This window comes from Coturnix japonica, chromosome 20 (assembly GCF_054131305.1).
Source record: "Coturnix japonica strain WE chromosome 20, WE-NBRP24, whole genome shotgun sequence".
In the NCBI taxonomy this organism is placed as follows: domain Eukaryota; kingdom Metazoa; phylum Chordata; class Aves; order Galliformes; family Phasianidae; genus Coturnix; species Coturnix japonica.
The window spans coordinates 11,426,925-11,451,401 of record NC_140682.1 but is presented as its reverse complement, the minus strand read 5'-3'; the positions used below and the strand labels follow the sequence as shown (position 1 = coordinate 11,451,401).

Sequence of the window (24,477 nt, the reverse complement as noted above, 5' to 3'; positions counted from 1 at the left end):
CATGCACACCATGTCCTGCACCCCTGTGGCCTTCCCCACCCTCTCTCACATCACCTGCTCCAAAGTCCTAAAGGATGGAGCTCCTCACGCTGCCAAGCAGCCCCAGTACCCTCCCTCTGCTCTCTCTCTGCTCCTCCATACAAATCCTCCCAAACCTGTTACACTTTGATCCACCTCTGCTTGGACACAGTGTGACCACATCACCCTCCTTTTAGCTGCTCTCTTACTGCAGCCACTTGGCCCTCCTTTGGGTCTGCTTTAGGCCTCTTGCATCGATACCCCAACCCCATTATCCAAAGCAAAGTTCGCATAACCCCTCCCACGGACACCTCTAATCTCCTGATGACCAATGAAGCCCTCTGATGACCTCCTTGATTAATGGAGCCTTGTGATGTTCAATGAACATCTCTGACAACCAGTGGAGTCAGTGGAGCCCTCCGACAACCAACAAAGCCTTCAGATGACTGCAGTCACCTTCTGATGGCAAAACAAGCCCTCTGATGGGCAGCAGCTTGCTGCTTTCTGTGCATAGAAGGGAAGGGTGGGAAAGGGAGATGTTGACATCACCTTGGTAGACAGCAGTTTGCTCATCGTAGCAATGTTTGTTCCTGATTTGATCAGAGAACCTCGAGAGGAGTGTGGCTGCTTCTGACATTCCTGTGAGACTCTGCTGTGGTTGAAGAGATGAGGCAGGTGATGAACTGCAGACAAAGCCATACTGCCTGATGTTGCTGTTGTTCAGGTAGTACAAAGCATTCAAATGGCTGGCCGTCTCCAAATGATGCACGATAGAAAGCTGCAGCCACACCGTCAATCAACTGTGATGATGCCTGTGTATCCTGAGACGACGACTCTTTTAATCAGGGGGCTTCCAGAATCTCTGAAACCCGTAGGCATACAACTGCAAAGGAAGATACAGGCTGTGTCCCAGGGAGAAAGAACCTGGGCAGCGTTAGAAGGAACTGTAACATCCAACCATCTGCAGTCAGGATACAAAGTATGGACATGGGGGGAGGTTGCCCAAGAGTTAATTAACTGTGGCAGAAAATACGGGCTGGTGATTTCTTCCACCAGTAAGTGTGAGCCAAGGGGAGTGAGGCTTGCAGCAGTCAGCCTTGCCCCTGGGCCACCCAGCCCAAAGCTCAATGGGGCTGGAAAGGGTCTCACTGGCAGTCATTGCCAGTAAGTACAGGTAGGCAAAATATTGATCATAAATGTAATTGTCTCTGGACACTGGGCTGTCAAGAGGGCGTTCCCCGAGATTTGATGGGTGGATTACCCACAGTCAGGTTAGAGAAATCAGTTAACTGGTGGCCAGAACAAAAGCTCAAAAAGCTCAAGAAAAGCTGATGCATTCGCCCCCCTCCAGCGCAAGGTAGGCAGGAGGCGGGGGAGGGCAGTGAAGGGTGGATGTATTAGAAAGCTTACAACAAAAGGAGAAGATCCTCGATTTAACATCTTCTGTCCCAAGGCCTCACCCACCACCCTTGCCATTTGCCCCTGTGAGTCACCATCCAGTTGCTGATAAACCAGGGAAACACTTCTCTCCCTGGCCAGCCTGTGTCGACTCACCCAGCTATCCTGAGGCCAGTGTCCCTAACCTTAGTGGAACCTCTTAATAAATACACTTGGAAGGCTAAGGGTGCCCGGGAAAAGGAATATAGAATTAACACTTGCTCAATTATTCCCTCATTTTAACCATATTAACAAAGCCCCCAAAAGGCAAGTTGGGGTCTTGTTTTATTTTACAGAGGATCCCCGTGTGACCTCGACTTAGCACAGAATGGCTGAGAGCTGCCTTTACCCATATGTGTTCTGTGAGAGAAAAACCGAAGATGTGACTGTGCCGGAATACTGAATACCTCTGTGTTACATCTTTTGGTTGCAATAGTCTTGGCTTGTTGTGGTTGTGGGTTGTGACTGATATCAGCCCTTGGATCTGCTCAACTCCACAATTGGGCTCAGGGTGTTTTCAGCTCATCCTGTCTTTCTGGTGCTCCCTGCACAGTGGCACCATCCCTTCTGAGCCCTTCTGTCACCCCTTTTGGTCAAACTGGTGATGATTTGCATGGAACTCCTCCACGGTGCTTCCAAATTCCTAACACACTGGGAAATGAGCCAAGGGACCCACCTGATATCTGTTAGATGTGCTCACAAAAGAAATCCTTCCTAGAGCCCTTTGCACCGATGCTGTTCTGTGTCACATCTGTCCAGGAGCTGCATCCAAAAGGTGGCTGTTGGAAATGGTCTGAGTGTTGACAAGAGATGTGTGTGTTTGTGGGATTACCCCCCTTATGGTTCTTACTGTGGGGTATCCTACACACTGCCCCGTGAGAAGTTCAGCAGACCACCACAGTATTTGAACTTCCAAACCAGCATTTGGGTCTCTCAGCATCTGAATTGCTTTGGAAATGCTCAAGTGGAAAGTTCTCGAGACACTGAATCACCTTTGAGAACATTGCATGGTGTCACTGATGTCTATGTCCGTGACAGGGGGGCAGTAGGCCCGTAGGCTCCCCCAGCCCCTGACAAGTGGGAAGGGAAAAAGGGAAAGGGAAAGAGATGGGAGCTGGGCTCAGGGAAACAAACAGAGAAGCGGCAATGATCTAAGGAGGAAAACTTATTTTACTAATTACAATCTAATTGAAATTGAGGCTAATAAATCAAGTAAAATAAAAGAGAAAGAGAGAGGTTTCACACTCGCTGCCAGGCACTGAGAGAGAGAGAGCTAGCGTCACTTCCGTGACGTGTTTCCCTCTCTGACCATGAGGTCCTCTGGGACATGTAGTTTTTCTTCTCTGTGCTCCACATGATGTTATGATGTGGCATAAGAACAGCAAAGATGACAAAACCATGACAAGGACTAGAAGATGTTCTGAGCAAGTTTGCTGATGATACCAGATTAGGAGGTGCTGTTGCCCCCACGGAGGGTGGAGAGGACTTGCAGAGAGATGTGGACAAATCAGAGAAGTGGGTACAAGTTGGTGCATAAAGCATAACCAAAACAAAATGTGCCTGATTGTGCACCTGGGTAGGGGCAACCCTGGACATACACACTAACTGGATATGGGACACTGGAGAGAAGACTGACTGAAAAGGATTGGGGGTCCTGGTCAGCATCAAACTGAACATGAGTCAGCAGTGTGCCCAGGCAGCCAGGAAGGCCGACAGTCCACTGGAGTGCATCAAGCAAAGTACTGACAGCTGGGTGAGGGAAAGGATTGTCCCTGTCTGCTCTGCATTGCTACAGCCTCACCTGGAGCACTGGGAGCACTGTAGAGCAGAAAGGACATCAAACTATGGGAGGATGTGCAAAGGATGGCACTGGAACCAAGAGATCTGAAGTTCAGAGCTTCATTGGGATTGACTACGTGTTCAGATTGGGCCCTTCTCCCATCCCACATCCTGCAATGAGACACAGGGCACACCTAAGGCATGAACCTCACAGTGTCCTTGCACCCCATGCAGAGCCTGGGATCTTCTGTCCCTGTGTCTTTCATTTAACACCATACAATTCTCCTTCTCCTGCCCCAGGAAGGGCCCCGAGCCAACATGAGGGACAGAATCTCCCTGCCAGGGGTCTGGGAATCAAGTCATGTCCTGTCTGCTTCCTAAGACAAAGGAGGGGTTTCTTAGCATCAGAGCCACCATGCCAGTGCCTTTGCCTGCCTGTAGTCATGGCTTCCAATTATCTGCTCTAACAGGTCCCTTGGGAATCTTGCTTACTAATGGCCCTCATTGGGCCCATTAATACTCCAAGAAACTGTTACTTCTGCCTTTGTCTTGTTGAGCACTTTGTGCAGACTTCTCTCTGCACTGGAGGCTGATGGACTCAGCAGCAAATGCCCCCTGGGGCCTCTTACCACCTAAGGAGCCCTCCTGTGCCTTGTGCCTTCCTGTCATCCTCTTTGGGTTTTCAGAACTTGTTCAGCAAAATGGAGAGGTATCTGGAGAGATCTTAAAGAGGAAGAATCCAGCAGACATTTATTGTCTATTTATTTATAGGTGGGTTTAAACAAGTTGTTAAAGCAGCACTGTGCAACTGATATCAATCCAGGATATTCCCAATGAGTTCTATTCTGTTACTGTGTGGACAAACGTCCTTCTCAACCTCCCCACCCCATTTCTACTCACACTGGCCCCCTGGGACTAGCATCTCTTTTCCTGACATCACTCTTCTCCTCTGCATTCATCCGCTCAGTGTTAAACCTGCTTTGCACCAACTCCCACTGGCTTTCCACAGAGAACCGGCTGCACACAGAAAAGGAAAGATTTCTCTCTTTTTTTTGGCCTACAAACAGAAGGAAAGGTGGTGCAATGTAAACAGTTGAACAGTAAAACACAGTGATCAACTGCTTGCCATGTCCAAGCTGCTTCTATTGAGGTTTGTCTTTCACAGGGAATATTTGTAGAAGAAATGAGTGAGACGCAGATAGGAAGGGATAGATAGAATCACAGTGAAGGATTTGACAACAGAGTCCATCAGACACTGGAGAGATGGAGCAAATTCCAGTAATCTCCCTGAATGTCAGAAAACAGCCAGATAGTTGGGAGGTATCAACTTAAAATTGAAAAGGACTTGTGAGTATTTCACACATTGGGAATGGTTAACACATTTTCATTGATTTCTATCTTTGTCTTCAAATGTTTTTTTCACTTTTACCGACATTAATGAACATCTTTCAAACTTCCTGCTTCAAAAAATAAAAAGAGAAAGAGAAAGAGAAAGAGAAAGAAAAAGGGAAAGAAAAAGGGAATGAAAACAAAAAAGAAAACGAAAAAGGAAAAGGAAAAGGAAAAGGAAAAGAAGAAAAAAAAAAGAAAAAGAAAAAGGGAAAAAAAAGAAACAAAAAAAGTAAGAAAAAGGAAAAGAAAAAGGGAAAGAAAAAGAAAAAGGAGAAGAAAAAGAAATAGAAAAAGAAAGAAAAGGAAAATGAAAATGAAAAGAAAGGAAAGGAAAGGAAAGGAAAGGAAAGGAAAAAAAAGGGAAGGAAAGGGAATCATAGAATTACCCAGTTTGGAAAAGACCTTGAAGAACATCAAGTCCAACCACAGCCTAACCATAAAGGGAAAAAAAAGGGAAGGGAAGAAGAAGGGAAGGGAAATGGAAAGGAAGAGAGAAAGGGGATGGGAAAGGGAAAAGGAAAGGAAAAGAAGAAAAAAAAAAAAAAAAGAAAAAAAGAAAAAAGAAAGATCCATTTGTGTCTCGCACATGGCCTGGTGCCCGTTTTACCTTCACATTCCCCACCAGACCTTCCTTGCTGGTATGAAATCTAGCAGAGCACCTCTCCTCTTTGGTTCCTCCATGAAGCTCGAGAAGCTGCCATCTGTGCTCTCCAGGGATCTCCTGGATGGCACATGCCCTGCTGTGCTGTCCCTGCAGCAGATACTGGAGTGAAAAAGGCCCCCAAAGGGGACAAGGGCCGGACAACATCAGGCTCCCATCTGTCTGCAGAGGGCACCTTCCATTTGCTCTCCCTGATCAGGAAGCCTGGAACAGACACTGTTGGTCTCCTCTCTTTTCCATTTTCATCAGCTCTGACCTGGCTGCTCTGCCATCCCCAGGCAGAGCTCAGTGCACTCTCACAGAGGGCAGTCGCCCTTCCTTGTCTCTTCGCCCATCCATCCCTAAGACTCTGTATCCCCCTTGTGCTACGGTGCAATTGTGGAAGCCATTAAACTGCATCCCTGTGGTCCAAACAAGAGCTCAGGCCTGCAACTCTACAAAGATTTCTAGGTCATCACGTGTTGGTGTTCTCATTAGTGCAAAAACACAGAAGTAAGCATCCTAATTGGAAAGCATAGTTGGACAGAGCCTGACTGGAGAGCTCATCTATGGTGTTAGTTTGAAGAAGGTGGCACACAGGAATTTAACCCATTGTGGGTCTTGGAGTTGACATAGCAGCATTTGCAGCTACATGTGAATGGGACTGGATCCTGATACAGACTGGGAAGGAGACAAAGCTGCCACCTGACTGGGAAGGACCATTCCAAGTACTCCTAACAACTGAAACAGCTGTGAGGACAGCCGAGAAAGGATGGACTTATGACACACTGGTATAGGTATCCACTAGCCCTGAGGCGTGGGAACTGTGGCCATAGAAAAACCTTTAAAAGATAAGAATTAGAAGGAAGTCATGAAAAGTTTTTTTATATGCATATATATTTTTTATTATTTTAACTAACCTTTCACTTCTCCTCGAATAGGTAAATGAATTGTATATGTAAGTGGGAGAGTATTATAACCTATATAGAACCAATACTCACAAAAAGTTTTCCTTGTAACAAAAAAGTTTTTACTGCTGTACCCATTTGCTATCCTGATAATTATCTGGAAAAGGTGAAATTTGACAATAATGCAGGGGAGGGACCAACTGATAGTTTTGATATGAATAAGGGACTCTTGTAGTGTATGGAATGATGTATGGTGGACAACTGCCAATTGAGGCTGGACAGAGACACTCCTTGAAAATACCCAGAATGTCCAGGATAGGGAAGAGCTTAAAAAGGGGTAGAAAATCTTCCTGAAAACCCTGCAGTTATGACAATTAAGGAGATAAAAGATCTTAGACAAACATTTGAAACTGAAACAAGATATGGGGACGTTAATGCCTGGGTAGAATGGACTAAGTATACTGTCCAGAGTCCCAACCATAGCAATTGCTACACTTGTGCATCGGGACGGCCAATAGCTCAGGTGGTACCCATTCTGCTGGGATGGACCAAGGACCCCAAGGGAATGTGATGCATGATTGCCCTGTATCAAGAGAAAACTGCCTGGGGAAATAGAGAGTGCAGACCTCTCTCTTGTTTCCTCCAATGCCTGATACAGATGTCAAGATCCCTCCTGCGCTCTCTACAGCAGTAGGTAACCATACAGCTTGCCTCTCACAGCAGGGTGTGAAGGCTACCAGGCCTATAGGAAACTTTTCCTTATGCAGTGATGAGGTCTTGGATGTTATGGAGGATTCAGCAGGAAATTATTCAAGATTGGGAATCTCCAGGGCAAATCTCCGGTGGTACTGTGGGGGAAAGATTTTTATGGTCCAGCTTAACCATCTAACTGGGGAGGCACCTGTGCACTTGTTCAATTAGTTATACCATTCACCCTGGCATTTGGAAAAGAAATGTATATAGATTTAGTTGGGGTACCTAGAGGTGTCCCTGATAAATTTAAGGCAAGAAATCAAATTGCTGCAGGATTGGAGTCACTGTTTTGGTGGATGACAATCAACAAGAACATAGACTGGATTAACTACATATAAAATATACAAAAGTGCAATTAAGGGAATAGCAGAACAGCTAGCCACACACCGGAAAAGGAATGATCTAGCAGGAGAGAAATCCTGCTAGATTGAAGAAAAGGGGGGAATGAACAGTGAAGCAGGAAACAGAAGCTCTGCTGGAATTCGGAATAAAGGGGGGCTAAAAGGGGGATAGTTAAAGGTAGTTTATAGAAACAAGTAAAGGAAACTTAAAGGTAGTTTATAGAAATAAGTAAAAGAAACTTAAAGGTAACAAGTAAAAGAAACAAGGGGCCTGAGAGAGCAGGGAGGATGCAGATAAGGAGCGAGACCTCACGGACAACCAGAAGAGGAGTTGCATTCCCCCTGATAAGAACAAGAGGGGGTCAGCATGCTAAAGACAAGAGGGGGTCTGTATGCTAAAGAGCTATTGAATATGTACCAGAATTCCTAGAACTACTGACTATGTATTAGAAGTCTAAGAAATCATTGACTATGTATCAGAATTCCGAGAAATCATTGACTATGTATTAAATGTACCTATAACTGTGTCCCGATTTTACAAGTCGGTGTACAAGTTTGAAGGAGCTATCCCCCTTGCACCTGGCACTGCGCAACGCTGGAATAAACATACCTGCTTTATAACCCATCTCTGGATTATAGAGTTTGATTCCGCAAGCCAGGAGGACGTCTTAACAGCTGAGACACTGGATGATGCAGGCTGGGAGGAAACCAGTTTGATCAGCCCCTCCAGCAGGCTGTTTTGATCATCCTGATCCTCATCAGCTGTGTCCCATCTCACCACGGGTTCACAGGGCTCATCACGATGAAGCACAGCAGACAGTTCCTCCATCCTACCTTCCTGATTACTCTCTACTCTATCCAGTCTTTCAGTTACTTTCACAGGGGCTGAAACATAAGCACGTAGAGGGGTTAAACGTAGCTCAAAGTCATGAAGCTTAGTAATCATTTCATTCAAAGGGGTCTTCTTTGCCCTCTGCCAGACGTTGCTGCTCATGTACCGCCATACTCACCTGGTGCAGACCTTGTGCACATATGCCACATACTTGGTGTACGCCTGACTCTCTCAGGATCATGGCCTTGGTTTGGACTGGAATTTGGATCAGAATTCTGAGGAATAAACGTGGGGTCGTGTAACATCTCCACCACGGCCCGTTCTCTCAAATAACGACGCCTCTTTCTCTCTAAGTAAGTCACAAAACAAAGACTCATGGGGGACGACAGTGTATTGTAGGGGTCAGAAACGGGGACGGGAGGACGGGGGCGGGGGGGGGCACAGATAGGGGAGCCTAGGGGTCAGAATGGGGGCGTGGGGTGGGGCAACGAGGTACCCCTGGGAGGGGAGGAGGCACAGGGAACATCCCGCCGTCCAACAGAAGCCCTGAGTGCCACAGAGGCCCCGCGGGGCCAACGCAGGGCGGCTCGCGGCGCCCGCGGAGGGGACCCCTTCAGGCCTCCCCCAGAACAGCCACTTGCAGAAGCGGAGGCGGCGCTCGGAGCCCCGGGGTTGCCCGGCGGCGCTGCAGCAGTGCGGAGAGCAGCTCGACTTCGGCACGGCCGCCTCTTCCTCGGGGCGCGGGGTGATGACGGCACGGCTGGGGCCGCTCGGGCAACGAGCACAGGCGCAGGCGCGCTGACGCGCTGTTGCTATGCCGACGTCGTCACGCATGCGCTGTCGCCGTGGTGGCAGTTTCGAGTGCGCGCAGAGAGGGGGGAAGGCGCGCTGTCGCCATGGCAACGCGGCCTGTACACGCAGGGCCTGAAGCCTGAGTGGGCCTCGGGGGCGGTGGGGGGCAAAGAAGCCGGGGGGGAACGGAGAGCCCTCGGGGATCTCCTGGTGAGGTGTGGGGGGGCTTAGGGGGGAGGGCAAAGCTCCGGGTGTGCTCAGTGGTATCCAGGGTGGTCGAGCGCCCACCTACTTCTTCCCCATTTGTTCACCATCAGCTTCATCACTGAAACCTCTGACTCACTTCCATCCGCTCTTCCCCGGTTTGCAAGATTTCCATTGCTTGTTAGGCCAGGGGGTGCCACTTTCTAAAAACAATGCATGTGGAACGTGAGGAAAATGCCCGTGTCCCGTTTTGAGGCAAAAGACACAAGAATTCTGTTGCGAATGCAGTCCTTATTGTGAGGCAAAATCACCAAGTGTAAAATTATTGAGGAAAAACAAGACTCTTCACCCAGTAAAGCTGAAATGGACAGTTTTACAACTGTAGCTTGTGGATTCCTTTTGCTAAACTAATAAATTGCTTCTTAAACTAATGTGCTAATTGCTATTGGTCAGCAAACATAGGTTGCTATGTTGAGCTGAACGTGTGCAGCCTTCAGTGGATTCTTACCCTCTTTTTCACACTCCTTTATAACCCTTCTAATTCTTTCAGGACCAGAATTTGTCTTCTCTCTTTCTTTCAGGTAACCGAGGAGGAAAGACTATTCTCGCTTCCAATGTCCCTGTCTTTTCTCCTTCGCAGGTAACACTTTGTTTTCTATAAGAGTCTCTGGCCCACAGCTCGCTCTCTCTCTCTTACTCTCTCCCCCTCTTAGAGAGTGCTGATTCTGAGGTTTGGGGGGAGGGGCGGGGGGCACAGTGCAGAGGATGTGTTCTCTCTACTTTGGCTAGAGCAGATCACAGACTTAGAAAGATATTATATTTCTGACTCACCGCTTTTCCTTACCCCTTTTGCCTTTTTTTTTTTTTTTTTTTTTTTTGTGTGTGTGTGTGTGTGTGTGTGTGTGTGTTTTTTTTCCTCCACAATTCCACTATTCACTTTTGGTACCTCCATTACACTTCCATTGTACCATCAATAATCAAGCAATACCTTTCTTCACTTCCCACTAACACCCAGCACTTGGTCTCACAATTAGGATACTTAATTATAAAAACTGGTCCCAGAACTTCATTTATGATCCTGGTTTCTTACTCCGTATTCCCCCTGGCTCGCCAGCAAAGACTCTTCAGTGAGCCAAAACACAGCCCAGGGGGTCTTCTAGATATTTCTTAGACACCCCTTGTACCGTAACAGCTTCTTAGATAGCACTTTCACAAGTGTGAAATTTAACAGTCACAAAGACAGAGACAGCAACCAGTACAGTTTATCCTCGGGATCCTTCCTCTCTCCACCTCTCCCCAGGGCCCAACCTTCCTTCTGTGTTCCATTCCTACTCTTGCATAGCTGCCCACCTAATCGTGCCTCTTTCTTGTCCAGTAAACAACTTATCCATGATAAACATCACTTCCACCCATGAGTAGAAATCAGGCCCTGAGAATCAATCTCTGCTTCTCTTTGTGGATCTTCCCTTTTTGATAGCTAATTCCTCCTTTTCCATCTCTAAAGCAGGAAACACATTCTATTCCTACACTAACTACTGTGCCTGGCAGCATCCCTCCTCGCCTTGGTCATTTTTGTAGGATGTCCGTGGCACATCTGACGTCGCGGTCAGAGATAAGTCACGGGAGGAGGACGTATATAATCTCGCTCCCAGGCTGGAGTTTTCTCTCTCTCTTGGACTCTCAGGGAGTTGGAAGCATTCCAGTTGTGTCACCTAGAGTTCACAGTAGGCCTCTCGGTTTTCTGGGGACTCTCTCTCTCTGTTTTGTTTGATTTATTAGCCTCAATCGTATTATATTGTGTTATCTTGTATTCCGATATCATATTTAGTAAAATAAATTTTCCTCCTTAGATTGCTGCCGCTGTTCTTTTTCCCATTCCCCTTTCCCTTCTTCTCTGGGCTGGGGGCCCTACAGGGCGGCTGCCCCCTGTCACGGGCAAAGGTAAATCTAGGTAACCCGTGACACTCACTAAGCTGGCAATACCTTGCTTGATGCACTCCAGGGGACCATTGGCCTTCCTGGCTGCTTGGGCTCACTGTTGACTCATGTTCAATCTGATGTTGACCAGGACCCCCAATCCTATTCAGTCAGACCGCTCTCCAGTGTCCCATATCCAGTCAGTGTGTATGTCCAGGGTTGCCCCTACCCAGGTGCACAATCAGGCACTTGTTATACTTTCTGCACTTGGTGCTTAGTACCAACTGGTACCCAGTTCTCTGACTTGTCCACATATCTCTGCAAGTCCTCTCCACCCTCAGTGGAAGCAACAGCACCTCCTCATCTGGTATCAGCAGCAAACTTGCTCAGAACATCTTCTAGTCCTGCATGCAAGTCATCCGCAAAAACATGAAAGAGAAGCAGCCCTAAAATGGAGCCCTGGGGAACCCTGACAGTGACCATCTACCAGCCCAATGGAACCTGTTGACTCTAATCATTTGGACCTCACCTATTGGCCAACTGCTCAACCACCACATTCTGTTTCTGTCTATCCGTATGCAGGACATTCTGCCCAGAAGGGTGCAGTCAGAAACAGTTTCAAAAGCTCTACTGAAATCATCAAGGATAACATCAACTGGCTTCCCATGGTCAGCTAAATGGATAACCTTGTGATAAAAGGAGCCAGGGAGCTGAACCCCAAACGAGCAGGGTGAGAAAGAGTCCCCTACAGATGATAAGGCCAGGCATATCACGCCATTCTCCTGGTGGGAAGTCAAAGTGGCCAACTCTTTCCAGAAATTAGATGCCACATGGTTGAGCAGAAGTGAAAGAAGCAAGGACAGGCACTGTAGAGGTCTTACCCTAGAGTGCTTGAAAGAGTGTATTTCAGGATTTAACAAATCTAGTCTTGAATTGAAACGTCTTTGTCTGGAGTATACGACTCCCTGGCTGTCCAGTCTGGTCTGATTCAGCAAACACAATGACAATGCACAGCGCCAGCGAGTCACTGCTATCCTTGCTAAGCCTATAACGACGACAATAAATGAAATGCAGATGTATCCTTCTATTCAGGCCAAAATATGGGGAAGTCTTGAACAGATCACAGATCTCCTTGATGTAATGCTGGACAGTTTCATCATCAAAACTAGTGCCACAGGGGACCACCCCCTACGTTCTGGATATTCACAGCCCAGGTACACAGAACAGACGCACACACCAAGTACCCATGACCCATATGTCTCGCATATGTGACCGACCCTGGTGCACGCAGGCACCAACCACCACTACGCCCCACCTGTGTCCGCGCCCTGGTGCATGCGGGCACTGCCCGCAATGCCGCAACCCATCGGGACTGGACTCGCTCTGCCTCCCAGTGCCCCGCAGCACTCCGCACAGAGAGATTTCCAGATGAGGCATTTGCACTTCTGCTAGGCAACCACGATCTGTTAGTAAACTGATAGAGTAAAAGAGTAAATCTCAAAGTTAAAAGTCAGGTATGTGGGCCCATAACCAAGTAGGATGTGCAGTTATGATAAGGGAAGAACATCCTGCATACTAAAAGGAACATAGCCCAAGAAGCCGTCCAGAAACAGACTAGTTCAATCAAACATGATGGGGTAAAAAGGACGGAGTGAGGAAGACTTTGAGCCTTTGCAAGGAAGACGTCTGACTTCATCCCCACAACCTCCAGAGGAAGAACCCAGCTACAAACAGCCCATGTGCTGGAGGGAGGGGCAGAATGTAAGTGATTTCCTGGAAAATAATGAATATGTAGATGAATTCCAGGAAATCTGTTGAATATGTATCAGCTTGGCTTTCAAATGGGTAACACTTCTGTTTTCTGGTGTGCAAGAGAAGTGTGATCCCCTTTGCATTCAGTGCCTAATAAACGTATTCCTGCTTTATAACCTAATTCTGGGTTATAGAGTTTGATACTGCAACTCAAAGCCATGCTTCTGGAATCAGTCTGTCCACTGGTGAAAAATACATCTTACTCTGCCGCCTGCCAGGGTCAGCAGTCATCCTGCTCGGGAAGCTGCCCAGGGCGCTGCGGGGAGACGTGTGGGGGGAAGGAGCCCCCCGGCAGGGCTTGTGCTGCCACAGCTGCTGCCTGGGGCAGGGGGATCACAGCTCCACTGCACAACTGAATGTTGTAAGGGTGCTTTGCAAGAGGAGAGCCAAGGCAGGGATTTTCCATTTCCTGTTCTTAGGGAAGGAATAAGGATTGGAGGCAGAAATCTAAAAGGGGTGGTCAACTTTCAACACAGCTCTGAGACTCCCAAATATTTCTTCAGTAAGTCGCTTGTTTTGTGAACAGTCACACAGGTTGTGCTTTCAGCCTCACCTACCGAAATGGATACAGTCAGCTTAAGTTATAGTTGTTTTCTGCAGACATTAACAGTTCACTTGTCCTGTAAACAGGCTGATTTCTCTGAGACAAACTGAAGTGCACAGAGGCTGGTGCTGGGGTCTCGAAGAGCAGCTGGAGTAAAGAGGAAAATATCCAGGAGGCTGTGATGTGATTAGGAAATGAGAAGAAAGAAAGAGCTCCCTAATCTTCTATTCCTCATTCCTTTCAAGAGTCCCAAGGAGATCTGTAAGGGACTCGGCAGTGCTGTGGTTTAGAATTTGTTGGGTTAAAGCTATTTACTAAGACAGAGAAAAAGAAAAGGGTTATGCTTATGATTATGACATAGATCTATATCTCTATATATAAACACATGCTTACTTACGGTATATTCTCACATATATATAACGTATGCAGATGTAAAAATACATGCAAAGATGCTAATACATATGCATATCTGTTTGCAAGTCCAGGACATGTGGCAGGGGTTTTAACAGCCTCAAGGTTCACTGTAGGAACTGGAGTGGCTGTTGGGCTGTTGCAGGAGTTGGAGCAACTGCAGAACTCATTGCTAGAGCTGGAATCACCGCAGGACCTGTGACTGAAGTTGGAGCAGCCACTTGGCTCATTGGAGGGGTTGGAGCAACCACAGGGCTGTACATCCTGGCATATTGCACCTCCCTTGATAGGCATTTGTTTCATTTTCTTATTGCAGTACTTGGAACAGCTAGAGGACCTGTAGCAGGAGTGACTGCAGAGCTCATTATGAGGGGTGGAGTGACAGCAGGACCTGTCCCAGAGCTTGGAGTGACCGTAGGACATGTAGCACAAACTTGGAGCTGCTGCAGGTTCTGTGATGCAGTGTCATCGTCATTGGGTGTCACTTTTGGCAGCCAGCGTTGGGTGTCACCATCATGCAGAGGGGACAAAAGGTCCCCCCTGGGGACACTGCACTGAAGCTGGGAACACCATGACCAGCTCGAGGACTTCCCGGGGCAAATGGGGATACGGCATCACGGTGCCTCACCCCCATAGCTGGGGACATCCCCATGTTACTCTCAGAGTGTCGCATGCCAGAGTTGGTGACATACCCACACCACACGCCAGGGTTGAGGACACCCCCTCAGTGTCACACCATGAAGTCGGGGATACCTGTGTCACCCCTGTGGTGTCACAGCCCAAAGTTGGGGACACTCCTCAGGGCACCTCATCTGTGTCCACCCCCACAGACCACCATTGTTCCCATGGGGTGGGGGTGACAACCCTTACTTTTCTTATTAAGATTTCTTTCTTGATAACGGCAGATTGGGGATGCCCCCCCCCCCGGCCCCCCCATATGTGAATAAAGGAAAGAGGAATAGTTGTGGGACTCCATGTGTCACAGCGGGAGGGAAATTTGGGGACAGAGGTCACTGCAGCATCCTGATCCTGTAGCCCCTATGGCCCCATAACCACTACAGCCCCATCTGATCAGCCATCCTATGTCCACATCTCATGACTTTATCCCATCCCGTATCCTGTTGTGTATCCATAGCCCATCCCATATCCATCATATCAGCCCCATAGCCATCTCAAACGCATCCTGTGTCTGTGTCCCCACATCCTATCCCCATCCTGTACCCCGTATCTATATCCATTCCAAATCCGTATTCCCACGTCCATCCCACGTCCATTCCATATATTTATCCAGTTGTAATCCCAACCCCATCCCATATCCATACCCCATCCCATATCCATCCCATATTCTTCCCATGTCGATCCCATATCCATTTCTGGAGTCCATCCCATACACGTCCCATTTTCTGATCTCCTTTTCATATCCTCGCACCCCAATCCCAATTTTCGCAATCCCACAGCCAACAATCCCAACCCGACGTTCCAAATCTCATTCCCAACCCCACCTCTCACCTGCCAATCCCAATCCCTCATCCCAATCCCACATCCCATCCCATCCCATTTCTTGCTAGAATAGCGCGCACCCCTAAACCCCTCCCCCACCGCCGCTCCGCCCCGCCCCCTGCCCACCCGCCTCCAACCAGGGGCCACGCGACGTCCCTCGCCCGGCCTCTCATTGGTCAACGGCAGCGCCGCCGGCTCCGATTGGCTGAGCCGCAGCAGGCGGGAGCAGCCGTTGACAGCCGGCTCGAGGCCGCCCGGCTCTCACCTCAGACAGCGGCGCTGCCGCAGCCGGGGCCGCCCTTCACGGCAGCGCCGCTGCAGCCGCTGCGGGCCGGAGCCGTCCGGCTGGGATCTGTCCCTGCCTGGCTGTGGCCACATCAAAGTGCTGGGAGGCTTCCCCAGCTCCATGCCATGCACACCATGTCCTGCACCCCTGTGGCCTTCCCCACCCTCTCTCACATCACCTGCTCCAAAGTCCTAAAGGATGGAGCTCCTCACGCTGCCAAGCAGCCCCAGTACCCTCCCTCTGCTCTCTCTCTGCTCCTCCATACAATTCCTCCCAAACCTGTTACACTTTGATCCACCTCTGCTTGGACACAGTGTGACCACATCACCCTCCCTTTAGCTGCTCTCTTACTGCAGCCACTTGGCCCTCCTTTGGGTCTGCTTTAGGCCTCTTGCATCGATACCCCAACCCCATTATCCAAAGCAAAGTTCGCATAACCCCTCCCACGGACACCTCTAATCTCCTGATGACCAGTGAAGCCCTCTGATGACCAGTGACTCCCCTCCTTGATTAATGGAGCCTTGTGATGTTCAATGAACATCTCTGACAACCAGTGGAGTCAGTGGAGCCCTCCGACAACCAACAAAGCCTTCAGATGACCGCAGTCATTTTCTCTGGACACACTCCAGGGTTGTGATGTCTTCCTTGCAGTGAGGGGTCCAAAAGTGGACACATCTGGGAGGTGCAGCCTCACCAGATCTGAGTACAAGGGGACAATCACGGCCCCGTTCCTGCTGCCAATGCTGTTTCTGATACAAGCCAGGATGCTGTTGGGCTTCTTGGCTTGCTGGGCACATCACTGGCTCAAGTTCAGCTGAGCATCGATCAATGCCCCCAGGTCCAGTTCCTCTACACAGCCTTCCAGCCGCTCTGCCCCACGCCTGAAGCTTTGCCTGGGGATGCTGTGGCCAAAGTGCTGGACCCGGCTCTTGGTCTTGTTGAACCTCATCCCAATGAGTTCAACCCAGCCATCCAGCCTGTCCAGATCATTACGTGCTTACCATGGTGGAGGCAACCGCTGGGCAGCTTGAAACATATGCAGTACCCCATCATGCAGTACTGCCCTCTAAACACCATATTAGGTCTCAAGAAAAAAGTCCTGTGGCTGCGTGGCACCCCAGAAAGAACTGAGTCAGATAATGGGGCTCTGATTACTAGTTCTGCCCTCTGGTGCCCAGTGAAGAAACACCCAGATCACTGACCAGGATGCTATCTGTGATCAAGCAGCTTTGATTGGCAATTGCAATGGCAGGTCCCCTGCAAGCAGGAGAGCATGCAGAAAGCAGCGTTGCATCTTTTAGGCCGTGTTACTCCACGCTGATCTCCTTCTGCCCCGGTTCCTCATTGGCTGAGTACTTCAGGCTCACAATCTTCCCGACTCCCCACTGAACATACTGGATCCCCCTTCCTTCCCTTCCCTTCCCTTCCCTTCCCTTCCCTTCCCTTCCCTTCCCTTCCCTTCCCTTCCCTTCCCTTCCCTTCCCTTCCCTTCCCTTCCCTTCCCTTCCCTTCCCTTCCCTTCCCTTCCCTTCCCTTCCCTTCCCTTCCCTTCCCTTCCCTTCCCTTCCCTTCCCTTCCCTTCCCTTCCCTTTCTTTTTCCATAACACAGTGCAAAGGAAGGCCTCCAAGGCCAAATTCCAGCCTGCCAGGTGCCCTGCCAGCCAAAAGGCAATGGGCCAGTCCAGGGGCTTGGAAAGGTAGAAGAAGGGAGAGGTTAGGAATAGTGTAGGGTAAGGGTTAGGGATAGGGATAGGGATAGGGATAGGGATAGGTATAGGGATAGGGATAGGGTTAGGGTGAGGGTTAGGTTGAGGGTGAGGGTTAGGGTGAGGGTGAGGGTTAGGGGGGATGTTCATTGTATACCACAAGGGAATTTGATGCTAGGGCAGTGCAGTCGGTAACTCTGTGTATATATATGTATACAGACCAGTGTGCATATTGTGTTTTTATGATTGTTTATTTGTATTTAGATGTTTATATTAAGTATGATGTTGTGATGTAGAATAGCAAGAGAATACAATATTCTATAGATAATAGAATATAGATGTATAATAGATATAGTTATATATTACATATATATTAATAGATAGAGATAATGGATATAGATATATAATAATATAGATGTAGCAATAATATTGCTATAGAATAGCAATATTACTAAGCCATGACATTTTTTATCCCTTGCCTCAAACACTTCCAGCTATAGGGTTTTGCTCCTAAAGAGGCAAGGGGTCTTGGAAGAGTCCTCGCTCTCTCTCCTTGTTCCTTTGCTTTTCTTCAGGGAGGTGGCATGCAGGAATGACACAAATGGGTCTCAGTGGCACAGATGGAACTCAGCAGCTGTTTCGCAGCCTCCAGTGGAGCTCTGACTGTCCTGGACACCCCACGCCCGCATCAGCATGGGTAGTGTGTGCCCTTCCTGCGGGGTGGGTCTTTGGTCTTTGGAGACTGACCCCTGGGAGACCCCGTTCCTTCCTTTATGGCTGGCAGGAACTCAGATCTGACAACGGGCGGCTCCTCGGGCAGGCTGGGCTCGCCACGAGATGTTTCTGCTGCCATCTTTTCAGTGGGAGACTCATTTTCTTCCCTTATGGGTGGCAGCAATACAGATCTGTTGCGGGTGGACTGCTTGGGACGGCTGGTCTCACCACAAGAACGTGCTGCTGCCATTTCCTTTGGTTGCTCCTGTGCCTCCCTGATCTTCTTAACCCTCTTCCTGAGAAGTCTCACTGAGTCGCATGCCCGAAGCGCCAGCATGTTTGGTTTGTCTGGGGACTCTAAGGATAGGCTGGATGAGGCCCTTGAGCAAGATGGTTGCTCTTGGCTGCATGAGGCCTCACGCTGGGCTTCCTCTGCTCCTCCTTCTTCATCGAGGAACTTGACACGTCTTGTTCGGGCCAGGTTTTCTTGGCTCTCTGTTCCCTCTAGGCCCTGCAGCTGGCAGCTCATCGGCTGCTCTGGGGCTACGGGCACTGCCCAGATGGGTGGCAGAACACTGAAAGGACAGAGCGGGAGGGGTCCGCCTGAGTGGCTGATGGCTTTGAAGCCACATCCCTCAAGCCTGAGCCAGGAGCCTGGGCTGTAATGCAGCCTTCCCCACAGACAGCTGACCGGTTACCCCGGGGCTCTCTGGTGATGTGGAGAGGGGCCAGCCCTGTGAACTGGGGGGCTCCTGACATCCCCATCCCGGCACTCCCGGGAGGCCACAAACAAGCAGCGACCCTTTGGAGTTAGGGAATGGGCTCTTGTTGGGTCACCCCCATGCACATCCCAGACCACAGCCTCCAGCCTCACCTGTTGGCAATGCTCTCCCTCCGCAGTCTGTTCTTTACTTTTTGAAACTGCTCTCTATCAACACTTGCAGTGCTGAGGCGCCTGATGTATGTTGGAGTGTTATCAAATCTCACTGCAGTAGGGAAGGAAGAGGAGATTCGCCGTCAAGCCTTTGGCTCGCTCACAAGCAGCACTCAACTCAGACCTCTTTCCCAGAACCCGCCCTGAAACCATCTCTGTCCCCACTCCTCCTCTCTGCAGTTCAGCTCTGTTTTGGGCTGCATGAGGGACGCTGGCTTTGGGAAAGAGGAGCTGGCTGGTGACAAGAAGGCGGCAGGGTGACTTTTGAGGTCCCTGTCCCTGCAGTGGGGGAGGGCAAGGCCTGAGATCCCCACATCCTCCTGCCATAGCCAGGGATGGGGGTACGTCACACCCAGCACCTTCCTTTTGGATAGGCCAACCATAACCTAAGGGGAAGAGGCCGTGCTGTGCCGGCAGGATGGTATGCTGCAAGTGAGAGCCCTGGGCTGATGGTCAGCAAGGGACTGCCCACCTCCAGTTGGTTGCTCATGCTGTGGAAAGGAGCTGGAAGCCACTTTACCTTTCTTGTTCCCAGTAAGAGGTGGCAAAGTCTCTTCTTCTGTTGACTTCTGTGCCCCAAACAAGCTCCCAGAGGATTTGCGGCATCGCATGGGCGGCAGTTTGGAGACTAACTCCATTTGGAACCTGTAAGCGAGGAGAAGGCAGTGAGCGGTGTGACGCAGTGCAACAGCAATCCTTGCTGCTCTCTCTGCTTGCCTGCTCGCAAGCACGTTTTCATGCTGCATGAAGGCTTTCTAAAGCCGTTAGCAGGGTCACTTGGGATAGGAGGAGGGGAAACAGTTTCAGGCGGAAAGAGGGAAGACTGGCTTTGGATGGGAGGAAGAAGGTTTTAGCTGGAGGGTGGTGAGGCACTGGGATGTCTTGCCCAGAGAGGTGCTGGGTGCCCGGACAGGCATTCAAGGCCTGGCTGGACCAGGCTCAGAGCAACCTCATTTGGAGGTAGGTGTCCCTGTTCCCCGCAGGGCAGTGGGACCGGGTGCCCTTTTAGGGTTCCTGCCTGCTCCAATCGTTCTGTGATTCTCTGGCACATCCTTCTGGGCAGGACACTGATGGACACGAGGCACAAGCGCTACGGAATGAGAGCTGAGCAGCTGCATCAAGCAGCAGAAAAATACTCACTTGGGTAAGACCAAAAGGCATTTTGAGAACACCAGGGAAGCCACCGGTGTCACACGGGACACCCCCATGTCCAGCAGCGAAGGGGCCTGCAGGGGAGGAACAGGGAGGTTGTGGGACATCTTGGTCACAGCTGAGGCACAGGGAACACGAGGAGTCCGAGGCAGGGAGAGCTGCCAGCACCGCAGCACCTGCACGGCTCAGATCACGGCTCAGGCCCAGGTCCTAGTGGGCCATGTGTGAGCTCCTCAAGGCTCACAGGACTGCCCGGACCACGGAGAAACCTATGGCTCACCATGCGAACGGCTTTCCTGAAGTTCGCTTTCCCTGACAGCTTCTCGAGGAAGTCATGATAGAACTTCATTTGGAAGGTCAGCCCGTCAATGAGGAGCACTCCGACGTCCTTCAGGACCACGGCCACGTTCTCCCCATTCCGCAAGCAGCTGGAGAGCAGCGATACGGTGCTTTGGATGCACTTCCGCACTGTCTGCCAGCTCACAGAGGCATCTGCAGCCACCTGGCTGCACTGCAGGGGCTCCACCTTCCTGTCGACTGAGAAAATACCAGGGACGGGGTTGATGATACGGTTGCTGTTCCACAGCTGCTTCCCTAGAACTAAGGGACATCATCCATAACGGCCCCGCGTTTGGATGGGCTCCTGCAAGGGGGAGGTGTGCTTCTGAGAAGGGATGTGGTGGCCCTGTTTGCCCTGTCCATGAAGCCAGCAAGGGTTTAATCCCCCCTCCTACCTGGCAGGGACCCCCTGCGGGACTTGAGGTGGTGCACAGCTATGAGGTTGCTGGCCAGGTGAAACACGGGCCAGCACAGGGTCACGGTCCTGTCCTGCATCCTGATCTCCCTGGAGATGATGTCAAAGGAGCCGAAGGTGGGAATCCAGACCCCCTGCGAGTGGAGGAGGAAGAAAGGGTGGACGCATTATGGGCTGGCTGGAGGAAGAGCTGGAGGTGGTCCTGTGCGGGGGCAGAGCTCAGGAGCCCCCTCCTGCTGTTCAGAGGCACAAGCCAGGGCAGCGGGGACGGCTTTGGGGCTGCACAGCCCTCTCCTTCCCCTCTCCCTCCCTCTCAAACGCAGCTCAGCGGGGAAACGTGGGGTGAGCTTCCTGCCGTGTGTGCAGGGGAAGACGCAGAGGAAGTCCAGGCTGAGCCGGACAGGGCGAGGAGGAACCTGGCAGCCAACAAACGCACCTTGTGCACCAGGAGCTGCTTGTGTACGAAGGCGGCCACCGCATCCCAGACGGCAACTCGCTCTGCAGATGAAAGGAAAAGCAGGTCACACTCTGCATCTGCCGCTTCCCGGCACCCCTCTCCCACTGCTGGGCAGGAGGGAGGTGGCAGATGGAAAGTGTCATCTCCATCCCAAGACTGGCTGCAGCACCGCTCCCGTGGTGGCTGTGGGTCCGTGTACCTTCAGTATTACTACATGTTTGTCCAGAGGCATGGCCCACCCTGGGGCCGTTCTTGCTCATTCTGGGTTGCTCCTTCTTGGCACCGGCCATGCTGGAGCTCATCCTTCAGATGCGTCTGCTCTGTACCAGATGCTCCTTCAGGATGCAGGACCCTCCTCGGTGCTCTGCCTTCACCCCCCTCCCGGGTGGCCATGTCACAAACGGCACCACGGCAACGCGGTGACATCACGGCCAGCTGCCCATTATGATGCTGGCACTGCTGCCTGCCCCACCTGGCAGTGCTGACCCATCTCTGCTTTCTCCCTCTCCTGGAGCTGTGAGTTGAGGGGTGACCCTGGGGTGAGGATGGGGCTGGGATGTGTTGCTGTTCTCTCAGTTCCCTGGTCCTTGGGGCACCATTCGGGCCTTAAGGCTGCTGTTGGGCACCCTCCTGATATTGGCGAGCAATGGGCAGGGGAAGGAGGCAATGGGGGGCAGTTGGGGCTGAGCAGGTTACAGGACCGTGACTTGGCCACGTTGTTCTAGTGCTCACAATGGGTCCCTGCACCACAGGGCACTTGGGGGACCCTGGGTGCCTCCGCAGCCCTGAGGACCAGGCATCAGGGGCTGGGAATTAATTGATGGCATGGAGGGGACTGTCCGTGGCCTGTTCCAGCAGGACCTGGGCACTGTCACCTCCAGCCCTTCCCTTGCGCTCTATGGGGTCGTGCAGAGGAACGGATTTGGAGGGGGCAGGCTCAGAGTGCCCTATGGATGGCCCAGAGTCACCATGCAGCTGGGACAGGGGCTGTGGCTTCCATCCCCAGGGGACCCACGTCCTGCCCCGGGTCTCTTGGCTGCTGCCAGTCCTTCTCCTGCCCTGAGTCCCTGGGGACAAACCCTGCAGGGACAAGGCTCCTCCTTGCCAGTGCTGCCCTCTGACATCCTCTGATGCCCAGTGAAGACCCTGATGATCAGTGACATCCCATGATGATCAATAAATCCCTCAGCAAAGCTACACGCTGTGTGTCTGTGTCCTTGTTCTCATGCTCAGCAGGGACTGCTGGGATCTGTCCCTGCCTGGCTGTGGCCACATCAAAGTGCTGGGAGGCTTCCCCAGCTCCATGCCATGCACACCATGTCCTGCACCCCTGTGGCCTTCCCCACCCTCTCTCACATCACCTGCTCCAAAGTCCTAAAGGATGGAGCTCCTCACGCTGCCAAGCAGCCCCAGTACCCTCCCTCTGCTCTCTCTCTGCTCCTCCATACAATTCCTCCCAAACCTGTTACACTTTGATCCACCTCTGCTTGGACACAGTGTGACCACATCACCCTCCCTTTAGCTGCTCTCTTACTGCAGCCACTTGGCCCTCCTTTGGGTCTGCTTTAGGCCTCTTGCATCGATACCCCAACCCCATTATCCAAAGCAAAGTTCGCATAACCCCTCCCACGGACACCTCTAATCTCCTGATGACCAGTGAAGCCCTCTGATGACCAGTGACTCCCCTCCTTGATTAATGGAGCCTTGTGATGTTCAATGAACATCTCTGACAACCAGTGGAGTCAGTGGAGCCCTCCGACAACCAACAAAGCCTTCAGATGACTGCAGTCACCTTCTGATGGCAAAACAAGCCCTCTGATGGGCAGCAGCTTGCTGCTTTCTGTGCATAGAAGGGAAGGGTGGGAAAGGGAGATGTTGACATCACCTTGGTAGACAGCAGTTTGCTCATCGTAGCAATGTTTGTTCCTGATTTGATCAGAGAACCTCGAGAGGAGTGTGGCTGCTTCTGACATTCCTGTGAGACTCTGCTGTGGTTGAAGAGATGAGGCAGGTGATGAACTGCAGACAAAGCCATACTGCCTGATGTTGCTGTTGTTCAGGTAGTACAAAGCATTCAAATGGCTGGCCGTCTCCAAATGATGCACGATAGAAAGCTGCAGCCACACCGTCAATCAACTGTGATGATGCCTGTGTATCCTGAGACGACGACTCTTTTAATCAGGGGGCTTCCAGAATCTCTGAAACCCGTAGGCATACAACTGCAATGGAAGATACAGGCTGTGTCCCAGGGAGAAAGAACCTGGGCAGCGTTAGAAGGAACTGTAACATCCAACCATCTGCAGTCAGGATACAAAGTATGGACATGGGGGGAGGTTGCCCAAGAGTTAATTAACTGTGGCAGAAAATACGGGCTGGTGATTTCTTCCACCAGTAAGTGTGAGCCAAGGGGAGTGAGGCTTGCAGCAGTCAGCCTTGCCCCTGGGCCACCCAGCCCAAAGCTCAATGGGGCTGGAAAGGGTCTCACTGGCAGTCATTGCCAGTAAGTACAGGTAGGCAAAATATTGATCATAAATGTAATTGTCTCTGGACACTGGGCTGTCAAGAGGGCGTTCCCCGAGATTTGATGGGTGGATTACCCACAGTCAGGTTAGAGAAATCAGTTAACTGGTGGCCAGAACAAAAGCTCAAAAAGCTCAAGAAAAGCTGATGCATTCGCCCCCCTCCAGCGCAAGGTAGGCAGGAGGCGGGGGAGGGCAGTGAAGGGTGGATGTATTAGAAAGCTTACAACAAAAGGAGAAGATCCTCGATTTAACATCTTCTGTCCCAAGGCCTCACCCACCACCTTTGCCATTTGCCCCTGTGAGTCACCATCCAGTTGCTGATAAACCAGGGAAACACTTCTCTCCCTGGCCAGCCTGTGTCGACTCACCCAGCTATCCTGAGGCCAGTGTCCCTAACCTTAGTGGAACCTCTTAATAAATACACTTGGAAGGCTAAGGGTGCCCGGGAAAAGGAATATAGAATTAACACTTGCTCAATTATTCCCTCATTTTAACCATATTAACAAAGCCCCCAAAAGGCAAGTTGGGGTCTTGTTTTATTTTACAGAGGATCCCCGTGTGACCTCGACTTAGCACAGAATGGCTGAGAGCTGCCTTTACCCATATGTGTTCTGTGAGAGAAAAACCGAAGATGTGACTGTGCCGGAATACTGAATACCTCTGTGTTACATC

At 50.7% G+C, this 24,477-nt stretch overlaps 1 long non-coding RNA gene and 1 pseudogene across 1 annotated transcript in view; one reads left to right on the top strand and one right to left on the bottom strand.

Annotated features, from left to right (window-relative positions):
* Positions 1–24,477, bottom strand: part of LOC146757656 (uncharacterized) — a 594,671-nt gene that overhangs the window by 413,777 nt on the left and 156,417 nt on the right. The window lies entirely within an intron of this gene.
* On the top strand, positions 14,352–16,955 carry LOC146757660 (uncharacterized; annotated as a pseudogene).